Source organism: Symphalangus syndactylus, chromosome 19, assembly GCF_028878055.3.
Source record: "Symphalangus syndactylus isolate Jambi chromosome 19, NHGRI_mSymSyn1-v2.1_pri, whole genome shotgun sequence".
Lineage (NCBI taxonomy): Eukaryota > Metazoa > Chordata > Mammalia > Primates > Hylobatidae > Symphalangus > Symphalangus syndactylus.
In genome coordinates, this window is record NC_072434.2 from 77,216,874 (window position 1) to 77,235,197 (window position 18,324).

General features: G+C 43.0%; 1 long non-coding RNA gene across 1 annotated transcript; it reads right to left on the bottom strand.

The window, feature by feature from the left end:
• Window positions 1–795: 795 nt before the first annotated feature.
• On the bottom strand, window positions 796–17,485 carry LOC129458625 (uncharacterized). Its single transcript, XR_008649689.2, has 3 exons — window positions 17,187–17,485; window positions 4,617–4,823; window positions 796–2,417 (listed from the first exon to the last, which is right to left on the bottom strand). It is a non-coding gene; the product is annotated as an uncharacterized lncRNA (long non-coding RNA).
• Window positions 17,486–18,324: the final 839 nt, after the last annotated feature.

Sequence of the window (18,324 nt, forward strand, 5' to 3'; positions counted from 1 at the left end):
GTCAAGAATCACAGACGTGGCTGGTTTTCTCAGGAAGGGGTCTCGGTTGAGCATTAAAATAAAACGGTGCTTGGTTTTTGTACAGGAAACGTTTTTTTTCCATCAGTTTCAACAACCCCAGGCATTACCTACTGTAGCTGATGCTTTTTGCTCTTACCATATCCTGCTACCTTTCCTGTCTCCAAAGCCCTAAATAGATTCCTCAAGGAATGTCTTCCTAAATTCCCTCAGGCAAGAGGAGGAAGGGCTGTCTTCATTATGTCTTTAAAGTGTTTAGCATAAAAAAGCAGCTCTGGATTCATTTCATTAATAAAACAGAGTGAACAAAAGTCTTCCTGCATCAGTTTTACTCATGAGATCAAATTGTGTGACAACTACTCACCCATACCACAGAAACCACACAAAACTGGACCTGCCTAAGGAAGTTAAACTTAGAATCCCTTTTCCCCTTGGGGCTGAGTTTCCATTTTCTTATTTATTAAAGAACTGGTAAACTATTTTTTTAAATTAACTAGCTCTTGGGTGGGGTGCTGTGGCTCACGCCTATAATCCCAACACTTTGGGAGGCTGAGGCAGGGAGATTACCTGAGGTCAGGAGTTTGAGGCCAGCCTGCCCAACATGGTGAAATCCAGTCTCTACTAAAAATACAAAAATGAGCTGGGTGTTGTGGCACATGCCAGTAATCCCAGCTACTCAGGAGGCTGAGGCAAGAGAATCACTTGAACCGGGGAGGCGGAGTGAGCTGAGATCATGTCACTGCACTCCAACCTGGGTGACAGAGCAAGACTCCATCTCAAAAAATTAATTAACTAGGTCTCTAAAAGTTCAATAAAACTTATCCTGAGCTGCATGTTGTGCCTGTGTTCTCTCACCCAAGGGAAGGTGAGCACATTCATATTGGCTGGGGAAAATCCAGCCAATATGTATGTTTGTATGTTTCTTAAAGAACTGAGAAACAACAAGAATATGCACAATATTTGTAAATAATTTGAGCCTTTATAAAATGATCCTTTTTTGGAAAATACACAGAAAAAGCTGTGTGCAGGTTTACCTAGAATGTCAATTGGAATGAAGACTGTGATTGTTTAACCATCACAGGTCATTCTTATAGAACCAGCATTGTCTGTGAAAGGCTTTCAGGATTCATCCTTAGAAAGAGTTTATTTTCCTCTCACTTTCTTCACTGGCGTAAGATCATAGCTTTCCAGTGTCTCTTGGTGAGAAGGAAATACAACTTGATTCCTCTGTCTGATAAAGTAGGCTTGGGGCTTTTTTTTTTTTTTTTGAGATGGAGTTTCGCTCTTATTGCTCAGGCTAGAGTGTGATGGCATATCTCGGCTCACCGCAACCTCTACCTCCCGGATTCAAGCAATTCTTCTGCCTCAGCCTCCTGGCTAATTTTGTATTTTTAGTAGAGACAGAGTTTCTCCATGTTGGTCAAGCTGGTCTCGAACTCCTGACCTCAGGTGATCCGTCCACCTCGGCTTCCCAAAGTGCTGGGATTAGGATTACAGGTGTGAGCCACCGTGCCTGGCCAGCTTGGAGCTCTTAATGGCTCCCTCCTTGCTTGTAGGCAGGGCTGCAGCATCTGCCTTCCCTTCTTCCACACTGCACCCTTCTTCCCTCGGACTTGAACTTTGCATCTTGGTTCACTCCTGGGTGTTCACGACTGTCCTTCTGATTGCTATGTCCAGCACCAGCACATGACCATCCAAAGGAAGCCACTGTCCCTTTAGAGTCACGCTGGACTTTGCCAGCAACATTTACTAGGTAACCCGTGCCTCTTTGCCATGAGGTCTTGGCAGGTACATCACTTAAGACAAATTGTTTTCAGATTAAGAGAGGTCTTATTGGGAGCAAGAGAATTTAATTAAACTCAAAGCCCCAATTCTGGCCAAATGAGTGTCCTCTGTATGTATGGCTGATGCCTAGGTTCTCTGTAAATACATCAATACCAGGGAGCTCACCTGTCCTCTTCCTTCCTTCCTGCTAATGGGGACCCTAAGATGTTTAGTGAGAAAAAAGGGTACCTTTGTTTCTTTCCAAACTACCTTCACTTGGACACATCCATGATGATTACCCTCTCTCAATGATCTCTGAGCTCCAAGAAGAGCTCCCTATGAATGGACATTCCCGTGACCTCATCCAGATCAGGGATATTCCAGAAGATGATGCATGGAAGATGCTGGTTTTCCTCAGAATGCTCGTTTGATTTCCAATGTTTGTTAAATTGCATCTTATATGACTTCTGAATCCAAGGAGTCATGGTCAGGAATCCATCAACTCCAAATGGGTCCACGACTAGCAGGGATTCTTCAAACTCCTTAAAGTTGTCTGAATTTTTCTGTAGATGATCTTTATTTTCCAGAGGCGAGAATCCACACTGCTCATGGTGTATTCAAAGAGGTCTGCAACACTGAAAAGATCAAAAACAGATGTTTACTCGGACTACTTTTCTCATTCTGGTATCCCATGAGACGCTGATGATGTTTGCAGCTTTAACTCCAAACCCAAACCTAAAAAATATTTATCTGAGAGTGTCAAGAGTAAAATTTCTGGGTAAAATCTCTGCCTGCTGAAGAAGGCACTTGTACTTCTAAAGAGGGTATGGCATGCCCCTACCTTGATGTGATTAATGATTTCCAGCAATATTGGAGGCTTACTGGGCAGTACCACAAATCATTTCCTACTTTTCACAATAATTACCTTGATTAGAGGCTTCCTTAAGAAAGACAAAAAAAATTTATCTGGTTCCTGGACACTATCCTAAGATCTTAGTTAACTCTGTCCCAATCCTGGGCTTCCCCTGGGTCAGCCCTGTCTTCAAAGCTCAGAATCATACTTACAGGATGGCAGAAGAATCACTTCATCCTAGGATAGCTTCCCCAGAAAGCTGAGAAGGTGTCCCATGTTTGGGGAACGACAGAACTCACTAGAGGAGCATTCTTTTTTTTTTTTTTTGAGACGGAGTCTTGCTCTTTCACCCAGGCTGGAGTGCAGTGGCGCGATCTCGGCTCACTGCAGGCTCCGCCCCCCAGGGTTCACGCCATTCTTCTGCCTCAGCCTCCTGCGTAGCTGGAACCACAGGCACCCGCCACCTCACCCGGCTAATTTTTTGTATTTGTAGTAGAGACGGGGTTTCACGGTGTTAGCCAAGATGGTCTCGATCTCCTGACCTCGTGATCCGCCCACCTCGGCCTCCCAAAGTGCTGGGATTACAGGCGTGAGCCACCGCGCCCGGCCTAGAGGAGCATTCTATGTGCTAGTGTGGCTGGGATTTGGAGGGCCACAGCCTAAGACGGTCAATATGGTGGGTCTTATCAGTTCCCGGGGCTTCTAACTTCAATTGCCTCTCTCCCTATGACCCCACCCAGTCTTTTAATACTTCCTGCTCTGATCAACATTGGGGCTATCACCTTTCCACCTTGTGCAAATGCCTGATGATGCTTCTTTCCCCTCCCCACCCCCCCACCTTTTTTGAGATGGAGTCTCGCTCTATTGCCCAGGCTGGAGTGCAATAGCATGATCTCTGCTCACTGCAACGGGGTTCCACTAATTCTCCTACCTCAGCCTCCCGAGTAGCTGGGATTACAGGCATGGGCCACCATTCCCGGCTAATTGTACTTTTAGTAGAGTTGGCATTTGGCCATGTTGGCCAGGCTGGTCTCGAACTCCTGACCTCAGGTGATCTGCCCACCTCGGCCTCCCAAAGTGCTGGTATTACAGGTGTGAGCCACCACGCCCAGCCTAAATGCCTGATGATATTTCTTTACTCCAGATGTGCATTCTAACTTCTGTTTATCATCACTGGGATGTCCCTTGGATAGATTAATCAGCATCTCAAACTTAATATGCTCAAAACTTTATTCTTGATCTCTGATCACAAATATGCCTCTTTTCTTCTGTTCTTCATTTAGTTATAAATGCATCCCTTCTTCTGGTTGATCATACGAAAAAATCTGGGCGTTACCATTGAAATTTCTCTCCGTGATCCTCCTTAACCAATACATCAACAATTCCTGGCTGGGCGTGGTGGCTCATGACTGTAATCCCAGCACTTTGGGAGGCCAAGGTGGGCGGATCATGAGGTCATGAGATTGAGACCATTTTGACCAACAGGGTGAAACCCCGTCTCTAAAATAAATACAAAAATTAACTGAGCGTGGTGGCACGTGCCTGTAGTCCCAGCTACTCAGGAGGCTGAGGCAGGAGAATCGCTTGAACTTGGGAGGCAAAGGTTGCACTGAGCCGAGATGGTGCCACTGCACTCCAGCCTAGGTGACAGAGCGAGACTCTGTCTCAAAAAAAAACAAAAACAAAAACAAAACAAACAAAAAACAACAACAACAAAAAAAAGTCCTGTCTATTCTATCTCCAAATTATATCTCATATCTGCCTACTTCTCTCCATTTCCACCACCTCCACCAGGTTCCCATTGTGCCTGGTGAGAGGGTTACATTTCTGACACGATTCCATGCTTGTCCCTCTCTGATCCTGTTTACCTCATGCAGCCAGAGTGAACTTTTAAAAACGCAAATCTAGCCACTGCCCTTGCCAGCTTAAAACACCAACAATGGCTTCTTACCACATGTGGCATGAAGTCCAAATCTCTTACCTGCAGGTGATAGTTCCCATGAGATCTGACTCCTGCCTCTCTTGTCAGCCCCATCTCCTGTTCCTCCTGGTGTTGTGTCTGCATTCCAGCCACACTGGCCTTGCAGGACCTTCAACATGTTCAGTTTGTTCCTCTACAGCAATGGATCTTCATTCTCTCTCTCTCCTGACTTGGGAGTAGTGGGAAGATATCACAGATCACTCTATTCTGTAAGGAGAGCAGGAAAAGAGCATCCTTCAGCTTGAGAAAGACCTAAAAATTCTCTCACCTGTACCACACAGTGGGAGTCATTGATGTTATGACACTTGCTCTATTATGCTATGATACCTGGTCCCACCCCAGCTCTAGTGGCTTAAGGATTGTTGTTTCATCCTTTTATATTCACTGAGTATGATCCCCAAAGGCAAGTTATTTTAAGCTACCACTTATTTAAAGAGCTATGTTCACAAATGGAAAGCAGCACCAACCTATCTTTTCCTTTAGGGTCCAATATGTGGCTGCACTAGGTCCACTGAGACCTCAATTCTACTTTTAATCATTAAAGAGGCCAAGGAGATGTTATCAAATTTTCTCCCATAATATTTAGAATAAATAAAATGATCTTAGACAATGGGAGAGAAACATGAACAGAATAATGTGTGTATAATTTTAACTTTTGGTAATGTAAGCATTTGAATAACGTTGACTTTTAGAGCTTTCGTATTTTCCACTCTTTGCTATAAAATTATTAAGCACATACAAAAGTAGAGAATACTATAACAAACTCTCGTGTATTTGTTACTTAGTTCAATAATTATTAACTCGTGGTTGATATTGTTGCACAAATGCCTCCTCCAATGTTCCATTGTTTCCCTCCCAAACTCGGTTCTTTTCCAGCAAATCCCTGACACATCATTTCATCTGAAAATATTTTACTATGTATTTCTGCAAGTTACGGGCTTATTATTATTATTTTTTTGAAACAGAGTCTCGCTTTGTCACCCAGGCTGGAGTGCAGTGACACAATCTCAGCTCACAGCAACCTCTGCCTCCCAGGTTCAAGCAATTCTCCTGCCTCAGCCTCCCGAGTAGCTTGGACTACAGGTGCGCCACCATGCCCAGCTAATTTTTGTATTTTTAGTAGAGACGGGGTTTCATTATGTTGGCCACGCTGGTCTCAAACTCCTGACCTTAAGTGATTCCCACCTCGGCCTCCCAAAGTGCTGGGATTACAGGTGTTAGCCACCACACCCAGCCAAGGGCTCCTTTAAAACATGATTAAAACATAAATATTGCACATAAAATTATTAATAATTTCTTAATATCATAAAATATTCAATCTATGCAAATTTCTAAGATTATCTCAAAGTATTTTACAGCAGTTGGTTTAGTTGAATTAGGATCAATAGATACACATTGCGTTTGGTTGATATAACTCTTAAGTTTCTTTTTTTAAATTTTTTTGACAGGATGTCACTTTGTTAACCAGGCTGGAGTGCAGTCGTGTGATCTTGACTCACTGCAGCCTAGACCTCCTGGGATCAAGCAATCCTCCTGCCTCAGGCCCCCAAGTAGCTGGGACCACAGTTGCATGCCACCATGCCTGGCTGATTTTTGTATTTTTTTGTAGAGACAGGGTTTTGCCATGTTGCCCAGGTTTGTCTCAAACCCCTGGCCTCAAGTGATTTGTCCGCCTCAGCCTCCCAAAGTGCTGGGATTACAGGCTTAAGCCACCACACCAGGCCCCTCTTGTTTATTCTAATCTATAGATTTCCTTCTCTATATTTTTCTTTTCAATGTGTTTGTTGAAGAGATTAAAGAAACCAGGTCATTTTTCCTATGAATTTTACTAATTGCATCTTCATGGTGTCATTTAACACATTCTGTTTTCTTAAAAGCTAGCAATTCGATCTGGAAGATTTATCAGATTAAATTTCTATTTTTTGGCAGGAATGACTCATAGTTGTGTACTTTCATCAGGAGGCACATAATGTCTGATTATCTCCCTTTATGGGATGTTAAGATTGATTGCTGGGTCAAATCTTGTTAGTCTTTCCATCATTTTAAAGTTCCCCATCAGTTTCTCATCTAACAGTTTTAGCAGCCATTGACGATCACTGCCTACATCCATTATTTTACTAGGAGTTCTGAAATGATGTCATTATATTAATCCTTCTTCATTTAGTAGCTGGAGTGCTGCTTTAAAGAAAGACTTGTCTTCATGAGCTATATGATAATCCCTAAGCATAGTTTGTAAAGGAAAAGCAGAATAAATGCTTGACTGTTTTCTTGCTTTTAGAATAGTTTCCTAACATCTGCTAAATGTGACCAAAGACCAATGGTGGCTCATTTTCAGTATCATTTTGAACTCATGAATGATACAGTATTAGATGCCTAAAAATTATTTGCAGTTACTATCCTTTTTGAGAACCCAACTGTCCCATCTTTAGTGAGGGTGTCTCTTTAATTTGGCTTCTAAACCCTTTTGACATGACCCTAGTGATCTTTAAAAGATTTCTCTTATGTTCTAGTGTAATAAGATGTTCTAGCTCGTCTTGTCTATTTCCTGAACCAGATCTGACACAGTCATTTCTCCAAAGAGACTTTACGTGGGAAACGATGTTGCGAGATCACAGTCTGAGCCCTAGACGTGCTCCTTGCTCCATATTTCTTTGCCCCTTTCAGTGGACAAGGCTATATAAAATATGCACTTTTAAAAGAAAAGAATACCTTACGAGCACAGTGACATAGCCAACTGAAAGAGAAGACAGAGAAATTTTACTTTTTGATTTTATATTTGTGACTCTAATCACTTATCCTGAAATTCTTGGTTCTGGCAAAGTTAACATAATTACTTGTTTTTACCTTGCATGTCTTAGTTTCAGAAAAATGATGCCCAAATCATTCAATATAAATATAGAATACAGTTTAAAATTTCTCCAGAGTAGGACCAGGTGCAGTGGCTCACGCCTGTAATACCAGCACTTTGGGAGGCCAAGGCAGGCTGATCACCTGAGGTCAAAAGATCAAGACCATCCTGGCCAACATGGTGAAGCCTGGTCTCTACTAAAAATACAAAAAGCAGCTGGGCGTGGTGGCGTGCGCCCGTAGTCCTAGCTACTCAGGAGGCTGAGGCAGGAGAATCGCTTGAACCTGGGAGGCGGAGGTTGCAGTGAGCTGAGATCACGCCACTGCACTCCAGCCTGGTGACAGAATGAGACTCCGTCTCAAAACAAAACAAACAAAAAAATTCTCCAGAATTTCTTTTTACCATTAGGATATATCCCACTTGGGACAGTCAGTCAAGTTACTGTATTTTAAATCACCTGAAATACTTTAACCCTTGTGTGGTTAAGTGGCTATTTATTTTTAACCCTCTGAAAAAGAATTGTTTTTGCTTATGTTGTTCTGTTTTCAAATAACTACAAAGATTTTCTTAGCATTATAAGAGTAATATTCTTAGAGGAGTGTAGAGATGAGAGGAAACACTTTTGTGTTTATAGCGAAAAAAGTACATTGAAGTGGAATAGTTGGTCAGATTACACAGTGGAGACGATGGAGCCTGCTAAGAAGGTAAGACTCCCACACTTGGACTCACTTCAGCCTTCTTGTCAAATTGGCATCGGTAACTATGACACACTTACTGGCCACAGCTGTGGGAGAATATCAATGCACTAGCAGAGATTTTTCTAATGAAACTCCCTGACGTACAAAGAAAAATGGGTGACCATTTACCACTAGATTCCCTTCTAAACAGTCTACAAACATTCTTGTCTTCTACCAACCCCCAGAGTAAATTCACCTCTTTGCTCAAATTTTAGTTCACCTAGAACCTAATAAATGGTTAATATTATCTTTATTTTAGGATGGTGTTTTGTCATCAGATTTCATTATTTTGCCTTTAGTATAGAGCAAGTTTTGCTCTATTCCCTTTGGGAATCCTAAACAAGGTGTACTAGCCCTAGCCTTCTGGTTAAATGGTGAGCATGCCACCCAGGTGAAGTGCATCCCCATCTGTGTTCTTTAAGATATGGTAACTGGGATTCGGTGTTTTACAAAAGAATCATCAGAATAGCATTTATGTAGCTTTCAATAAAATATTTTCTCAGGGGACAAACAAATAGTAAGTCATTTGGATATTAAACACTAGGAAGAGTTTTTTTTTTCGTTTTTTTTTTTAAGTAATGTACATGGGCAGTGCTCTGCCCATCCTGATTTTTGTGTAAAATTTCTCCTTTCCATCTCTCGGCAATAAAAACTTACTATGGTCATACAGGGACCCTGCAGGGGATAGACACTGTGCACACGTAGCCTTCTTGCATTTTAGTATCATTACTCATTAAGTTGGTAATGTGCTTTGGACCTGAAGGAAGCCAAGTCATCTTTGAGAGCTGCAGCATGCGCGATTAAGTGATCGAAGTCCTTAAACTCAGGGACTGAGAAGACCCATCTTAGCTCTACTCTGATGTATTGGGTTGTTTTGGACAAGGCACTCAGCCTGTCTGTGCCCAGCTACTATGAAAGCATGCTGCCTAGTATGAAACCTCCAGGGGCACGGTAAGAAAGTGTCTATGGTACTCCCAGGGAACACTTTTATGGACACTCAAGAGAAATACTTATCTTCTTCACTCTACATAAAGTCTGTTCTCTTGGTTTATGCTAATTTTGTATTTGCAACCCACATTTCTTTTTTCTTCTCCTCTTTGATTCATGATCTATTTGAAGGTTCTGCTCAAGAATCTATTTCTGACACTCCATTCCTGAGTGCCACTGCCAGTTTGGATTGTCTTTTTCTCCCTTCCCTTATTTTACAACTAAGCGATATAGATGTGGAGGGATTTATATCACCCTACAGAGGAGGTTTTTTTTGTTTTTTTTTTTGAGATGGAGTCTCGCTCTGTCGTCCAGGCTGGAGTGCAGTGGTGCCATCTCAGCTCACTGCAAGCTCCGCCTCCCGGGTTCATGCTATTCTGCCTCAGCCGCCCTAGTAGCTGGGACTACAGGCGCCTGCCACCATGTCCAGCTAATTTTCTTTTTCTATTTTTTAGTAGAGACGGGGTTTCACCGTGTTAGCCAGGATGGTCTCGATATCCTGACCTCATGATCCACCTGCCTCAGCCTCCCAAAGTGCTGGGATTACAGGCGTGAGCCACCGCGCCTGGCCCCAGAGGAGTTTTTGTGTCCTGCTGTGTCCCAGGCCCCCGCCCAGTTGCAGTGTGCTGCAGTGAGCATTGCTTGCATGTGAGCGTGTAGGCTCTTTGGAGGTCTTCCTGTGGGTTTCAATTTTGTTTATCATTTCATGTTTGTTGTGGTTTGAACATGACACTGATGGATCTGTTTAAAAACCTCAACCTTTTCCAACAGAATATCACATTCATAACTTGTAACGTTCACTTCAATCAGCAAGGTCAAAAAGTTCTATGTTAGGTGTAATGACCATGAATGTACTATTATCCCACACATGTCAAAGGCCTCCTTGTGAACTCCTATGTTTGCAGTGGCCACATTAATTATTTAGTGGTGTGATAGCTTACCTTCTATTTCTATGCTAATTTCAGACTTTGGAAAGCAACAATCACATTACCTCAGTCCTTTGCTGCCTGTTATTTTTGATGAATGATTGATTGTGGTGCCCTTTTTAAAAAAAAGATTAGCAGTCAGAACAAGATATTGGTTAGAGACAATGCCTGCCGTCACCTATGCAAGGACTAATTTCATAAATGTTGTGTTCCAAGAAGAGTTTTGTCCTGGCAAATAAATGCGTATGCCTTCTTTTATCACAAATTTTAAAATATTATCTATAAATATTAAAATATATTATAAAATATATGCACGTATATTATATTATTCTGTTTTATATGAAAGAAAACTTTGGCCGGGCGCGGTGGCTCATGCCTGTAAATCCCAGCACTTTGGGAGGTCGAGGCAGGCGGATCACGAGGTCAGGAAATCCTGACCATCCTGGCTAACATAGTGAAACCTCGTTTCTACTAAAAATACAAAAAAATTAGCTGGGCGTGGTGGTGGGCACTTGTAGTCCCAGCTACTTGGGAGGCTGAGGCAGGAGAATGGCATGAACCTGGGAGGTAGAGCTGGCAGTGAGCCAAGATCACGCCACTGCACTCCAGCCTGGGCGACAGAGCGAGACTCCATCTCAAAAAAAAAAAACAAAAAGAAAGAAAGAAAACTTTATCTCAAGTTCATTACTAAATGCTGCTTCCTTTAAAGAATGGTGGGGATTTTTATTTTAAGTATCTGCATTTGTTTAAATCCACAAGTGTTTCCCACCCTTTTGCAAATGACCGCTGCGTATATACTGTTTACATTTTTACTGTGGAACGTTAGGGTCCAGCTGAGTCCTATAGGGTCGTGAAATAAATATCACTCTAGCATCCATTAACTTCCTTCTTGATTTTGGCAGATTTTAGTGGGTGAAGGAGAAGTTTCTCTCTCTCTATTTAAAAAACAAATTTTCTAGGTCTTCAGCCCTAAATTTTCTCCATTTCTTCATAGCAATACCCAATACCATTGTTTCAATTCTTCTGTATAACATGATAGAAAAAGTGAACCATCTTCGTCCAAAATCCAACATCCAAATTGTCAAAAATCCAATTTGTGGCAGTTTTCTTGACTCCAGGTCATTGGACAAATGCCTTTAATAATGAAACCACAGTGGCTTGTAATATTTTGCCTTTGTGGTTAGGATCTTTTTCACTTCAAACAACCTCCACAATCCTATTGTTAGGGTATGTGCAGTAATCGATATCCTGTATTTCCCGACTTGGCTGCGGAGAACAGAACATCCAGTGCACATGCCAGCCTAACGTGACAGCCCCTTAGAGTGACAGGCATTGTCTTTTTTTACTCAGATGTATTCCTCACCCTGCCCCCGGAAACAACGATTTTGCAGACTCTTGTGCCAACTGGTTTCTAACTAGATTCAGAAACAGAGAGGCACTGGCAGGAGCTGGGAGGATGAGAGGAATAGAGAGGCCAGAGTATTTCTCCCTCCTTCCCCGACACTCACCTGCTTTGGTGGCTTCTCCAGCAATGACTGAGTCTCCTCTGCAGTCCCAGATCCTACCAGCTAGGCCCTCCCTCCATGACCCCAGCCTCTTCCCGGGCCGCCTCATCAATCCACCTCCCCCGGGTGGTCCTGGGCTTGGATTCTGAAAACACTCTTCATATCAGTTTCTCAGGGCTGCTCTAACAATGTACTACAGACTGGGTATTTTAAAACAACAGAGATGTATTGTCTCACAGCTCTGGAGGCTGAAAGTTCAAAATCAGGGTGTCAGCAGGGCCGTGCTCCCTCTGGGACTGCACAGAATCTGTCCTCAGCTTTTGCAAGCTTCTGGTGGTGGCCACAATCCCTGGCATTCTCTGGTTTGCAGCTGCATTATTCTAGTCTGTCTCTGTCGTCAGAAGGCCATCTTGCCCCTATGTCTGTCTCTGTGTCTCTTCTCTTTTTATAAGGACACTAGTCCTATTAGATTAGGGGCCCACTATTCCAGTCTAACCTAATTTTAACTTAACTCGTTACATTTGTGATGATCTAATTTCAACATACGTTTTTGAGGGGATACAATTTGACCCATAACACCGCTTTCCTGTGTGGTCGCGGCTTGCCGCTATTGCTAATCTGATGTATCAGGTTGTTTGGGGCAAGGCACTTAGCTGAATCTCCTCTGAGATGCAAAGAATTGATGTCTTCTTTCACTGCCCCTTATTGGCCATTTCAGCTCTTCCAGCACCTTCCTAACTAGTTCCCCTAATTAAATTCTTACCATTGAACTCTTTCATCTGGGCTTTATTTTTCTGAGTAGACCTTGATGGCTACACCAATAGAAGAGATGTTTCTCCTTGTTTGTTTCTTTTGTTTCATGTTCCTATTATTCCCTTTTGAGTATTGGTTTAAAGAGCAACAGAGGATAGTGCCAAACCTTCCCACTAGCTGAAGAATTAGAGCAGGTGGCTCTCTCCCCCAAACAAGAGCTGCCAAAAAACATGTATTCACTTCAGAAAAATCCTTCAGCAGACTGATATACACCATGAGGCAATAATCATGATTAGCTTTTCTTTTTAAATTCTGAATGGGTACGACATCAGCTCTGAAACGCAAAGGAGTGTCTAACAGATGTCAATCATTTGGCCTCATCAGAACGAGAAACAGAACAAACCAAAACAGCAACTTGGAATGTTTTTTTTTGTTTGTTTGTTTGTTTGTTTGTTTTTTGAGACAGAGTCTCGCTCTGTCGCCCAGGCTGGAGTGCAGTGGCGCAATCTCGGCTCACTGCAAGCTCTGCCTCCTGGGTTCACGCTATTCTCCTGCCTCAGCCTCTCCGAGTAGCTGGGACTGTAGGCGCCCGCCACCACGCCCGGCTAATTTTTTTGTATTTTTAGTAGAGACAGGGTTTCACCGTGGTCTCGATCTCCTGACCTCGTGATCCGCCCGCCTCGGCCTCCCAAAGTGCTGGGATTACAAGCGTGAGCCACTGCGCCCGGCCAACTTGGAATGTTTTTAATTTTCTTGGACTCCACTACGTCTCCCGCATGGCATTATTTCTCAGTGAGTTGCTTTTATTTTTATTTGGTGCAACCCTTTATTTTCCTACAGAAATGTTCGTACCTGTGAAAGAAACATCATAGTGGAAACCAGCTATGATGCCCACAGAACAGCTGTGGCCGAGGAATACTGAGATTATCTTCTCTGTCAGTCCTGCAGGCATGATGGAGATGCTCTCTCTTTAGGTCCACTGGGTTAATTTGGCTCCCTGAAGACCTTGACAAAATGCCTTCTGTGGTGGCATTTTTGTTCCAGGAAAGCATTTTGTTAATTTTGTGCTATAAAATACATCTTGGGGTGCATGGGAAGTAAATGGTGATCAATGAATGGGCTATAAAATCTTCCTAAAGAATGGTGGAGGAAACTTTCTAAGGCTGGATCTCAGTGGCAATAAAATAAGGGCATACAAAAGGACTTCAGTTTTTTAAATTTATTTTTAATCTATTTAGAGACAGGGTCTCACTCTGTCACCCGGACTGGAGTGCAGTAGTGTGATCATAGCTCACTGCAACCTTGAACTCCTGGGCTCAAGTGATCTTCCCACCTCAGCCTCCCAAGTAGCTGTGACTATGAGAGTGTGCCACCACATCTGGCCATCTGGCTATTTTGTTGTTGTTTTGTAGAGATGGAGTCTCGCTACGCTGCTCAGGCTGTTGTTGAACTCTTGGCCTCAAATGATCCTCTTACCTTCAGCCTCCCAAAGTGCTGGAATTACAGGAGTGAGCCACCATTCCCAGCCCAGTTTTAAAATTATTAATATTGTGCAGACATCTAAAGATAGCCCAGAATGGGTAATTTGATTCATTAATTAATTGACCATTCATTCATTCATTCAGCAATGTTTACCCAGTGCCTGTTATATTTGAAGCCTGACTCTAGATGATGGGAATGTGTAGTGGAAAATAAGAAAGTCAGGGATTTTGCTCTCACAGATCTTAAACTCGAATAAAAGAAAAGACAGTTAATTAGTAAACAAGAAAATGACAGTGAATGATAAGGGCTTTAATAAAATTAAAAGAGGCAATGTGGTAGAGATAGCTTGGGTGATTGCCTGGAAATCATCCTGGTTCCTCCCTTTCTCTTTGGGCAGGTGATATGGTTTGGCTTCGTGTCCCCACCCAAATCTCATCTTAAATTGTAATCCCCAGGTGTTCAGGGAGGAACCTGGTAGGAGGTGATTGGATCATAAGAGCAGTTTCCCCCATGCTGTTCTCATGGTACTGAGTGAGTTCTCACAAGATCCGATAGTTTTATAATTGCTTGGCAAGTTCCTCCTTTGCTCACTCTCCTCTTGCCTGCTACCGTGTAAGACATGCCTGCTTCCCCTTCTGCCATGATTGTAAGTTTCCTGAGGCCTCCCCAGCCATGTGGAACTTTTGAGTTAATTAAAGCTCTTTCCTTTATAAATTTCCCAGTCTTGGGTAGTATTCTTTATAGCAGTGTGAAAACAGACTAATACAGCAGGGCAAGCCTCTCCAAGGACATGTCACTTGGGCTGGGGCTGAATGACAAGGAAGGGACAGCTTTGCAAAAGACCTGGGGAAAGAACATTTCAGGCAGAGAAACTATGAAGCATAAATTCTGAAAAGCAGGAATAAACTCAGGGAGTTGGAGAACCATAAGCAGCCGGCACTCAGAGTATACTGAGTTGTGGAATATGAAATCAGATTAAGTCAGAGGTCAGCAGGCCAGGAAATGTAGGGTCTTGTTGGAGTTTCAATTTTATTTTGTCATCAGTGGGAACTTTTTGGAGGACTTTTTAAGTATGGAAGAGAAATTGTATAATCTAAGTGTGTAGAATAGACTTCAGAGAGGAAAGAATGAAACCAAGGAGACCAAAGAATTGTCCAGTGAGAGATGGTCCCTGAATTGGTGATGGTGGCCCTGGCAATGGAGGAATATGAACAAATGCAAAGGGCGTTTTGGGAGTAGCGTTCACAAGACTTAGCAATGAACTGGATGATGGGATGTAGTAGGCAGATATCAGGATGGCCTCTGTTTATCCTCACCTCCTGATATTCATGCCCTTGTGAAGTCTCCTGTTTTTGAATATGGGGTGAGCCTATGACTTGTTTCTAACCAACAGAATATAGAAACAGTGATTGCATGGCACTTCTGTGAATGCAGTACATAAGATCCAAACATCTGTTTTGACAGCAGACTATTAGCTCTCCCCATTGCTGACATTGATGAAGCAAGTTTCTGTATGGAGAGGCCGTTATGGCAATGAATGATGTCTGGCCAATAGCCAGTAAGGACCTCAGGTCTTCAGTCCAGTAACCCACAAAGAACTGAATCTTGCCTATAACTATGAGGAATTAGATAATTCTCCACTTGAGCCTCAGATCAGACTGCAGCCTGGGCAACACCTTGATTGCAGCCTTGTGAGAGACCCTGAAGCAGAGGAAGCTGTGCCTGTATTCCTGCCCATAAAAACTGAGATCAGAAGTATGCTTCAAGCCACTAAGTTTCTAGTAATATTTCTACACAGCAACAGATAATGATTATATGGAATAAGCAGGAATGAGGAGTCAAGAATGACTTCTTGAACAACTGGACAGAAGGTAGAATAATTTACTGAAATGGGGAGACTTAGGGAAGAACAGGTTCAGGGAGAAATCAAGAGTAGAGGTTTCAAATAAGTGGTTGGATATGCACATAAGGAGCGTAGTAGAGACAGGTGGTTGTCAGCAGCCTATCACTGGCATTTCCTTTATCCAGATGTGTAAAATCAATAGAGTAATTACCAGATCTCCCCTGTTCAAGTGTGCTGTGTGGGCTAGCCTAGGACGTGGGTTCTTTTCTGCTCCTCCCCAGTTTGCTGGACTTTATTCCCCTACACAATGCTTTGGTGCCTCTGCTATCATCATATTCTCATTCTGCCTGTCTCCCTTTGCCCTTCATATCCTCCTGTCCTAGGTCCAGCTTTCGTAGAATCTTTTACCAAGATTTATTCCAGACAGGGGATCCTTTCAGATCTTTGCATTCTCTCCTCATTTCCCAGCCTGATCAAAACATGCCTTTCGATGCTCATTCACCAAGGATTCTGCTACCAAATAGCAAATATACGCTGAAGAGGTGGTGCTGTGTAAGGAAAATGGATTTGGAGAAAGGTTGGAATTTGAATTGAAAATCTACTACTCATGGGCTGAGAAAGACACATAACATCTTCATTTTCTCATCCGTAAAATAATGATAGCAATGATAGCAATGCCTACCTCCTAATGTTGTTTAAACATAAAATCACTGGAAATATAAAATGCCCAGTACAGTGCTTGGCACATAGCAGGTATGGTAAATCATACCTATTATAATCAAACTGATTTTTTCTAAAGTGAAAAAAATTCTATCTGGCTAATATATTACCTTATAGCTCTTATATTCCCAAATTTAAAATAACCATATTCAATTTCTCTCAATGCTCTAGTCTATTTTTATCGGTATTTGAATGTGTTCCAGACACATCTGTCTTTAAAAAGAATTTTTTTTCAATCACTCCACTTTCCTCACTAGACAGCCTCATTATCTCTCCCCTTTCCTACAGAATCATGCATTCGGAGCCTTGTCTGCACTCTGTCTTCATTGCCTCAGTGGCTACTTCTTGCATTCTGTACACGGTGTTCTGCACCTTCTGTGCCACTTTTTTTTTGTTTTTTTGAGACGGAGTCTTGCTCTGTCGCCAGGCTAGAGTGCAGTGGTGTGATCTCGGCTCACTGTAACCTCCACCTCCAGAGTCCAAACAACCCTCCTGCCTCAGCCTCCTGAGTAGCTGGGACTACAGGCATGCCACAACGCCCAGCTAATTTTTTGTATTTTTAGTAGAGCCGGGATTTCACCATGTTGGCCAGGATGGTTGCGATCTCTTGACCACGTGACGCTCCTGCCTCTGCCTCCCAAAGCACTGGTATTACAGGCATGAGCCACTGCGCCCAGCCTACTGTGCCACTTTTAAGGTTGTACTTCCAATGTCACCAAAGGCATTGTTGTTACTAAACCCGATGGCTGTTTTTCACTCCTTGTCTTACCTGAGTTCTTTGCAGCAATTAATTGTATAGACCACACTTCATTGTTGTAACATTCTCTTCCATCTGTGTTTCCCATAGGTGATCTTCATTCCCATGGCTTCAATGACTGACTATCCATGGGCTTATGTTTTCAGTCTGACTCTCTCCTGGACTCCTGAACTGCAAACCCAGCTTTCTTCTGGATCCCCCAAGCTCTTGTTACTCAATAAAATTTACTACTTTCCCATGAAACTGCTTCTTCCCTCATTCCATCTGTATCAATGGCACTACGGAGACTCAGCTTCCTAAGCCAGAGACCCTAAAGCCACACACACCCCCACCACCCACTCCTTTTCCACTTCAAAGCCCTGTTGATTGTTGAGTTGCTGTGTTCTATAGATTCTGCTTCCACAGCAACTGTGGAATCTCATGACTGATCTCCACCCTCCTGGGGTGATATGGTTTGGCTGTGTCCCCACCCAAATCTCATCTTGAATTGTAACTCCCACAATTCCTATGTGTCATGGGAGGAACCTGGTGGGAAGTAATTGAATCATGGGGACATTCTGTTCTCCGTGCTGTTCTCATGATAATGCAAAAGTCTCACAAGCTCTGATGGTTTTGAAAATGGGAATTTCCCTGCACAAGCTCATTCTCTCTTGCCGTGGCCAGGTAAGAAGTGTCTTTCACGTTCCACCAGGACTGTGAGGCCTCCCCAGCCGCATGGAACTGTGAGTCCACTAAACCTAGTTTTCTTCCCAGTCTCGGGTGTGTCTTTATCAGCAGCATGAAAATGGACTAATACATGGGGCCACCTCATCACTGGCTGGATCACTGCACCTGCCCTCCCTGGTCATCTTGCTTTCAGGTTTGCCCCTTTCCAGTCAGTTCTCTGCATTTCAGTGATCCTATTATAACACAAGTCCACTCACATACTCCCCTGCTTTCAGCCTTTTCAGTGCTCCCATCACCCTATGTCTGATATTCAAACTCCTTAGCATGGCATTTGGCGCCCTCATCATGGGGCTACTTTGTGACTGCCCAGCATTTTATTCATATCTTTCCTTACCCCCATACTCCCTATTTCAGTCACACTCAACTATTTGCAGCGACCTCATATTTTACACTCTTTTGTGACCCCTCCTTTCTTCTCTTCTCT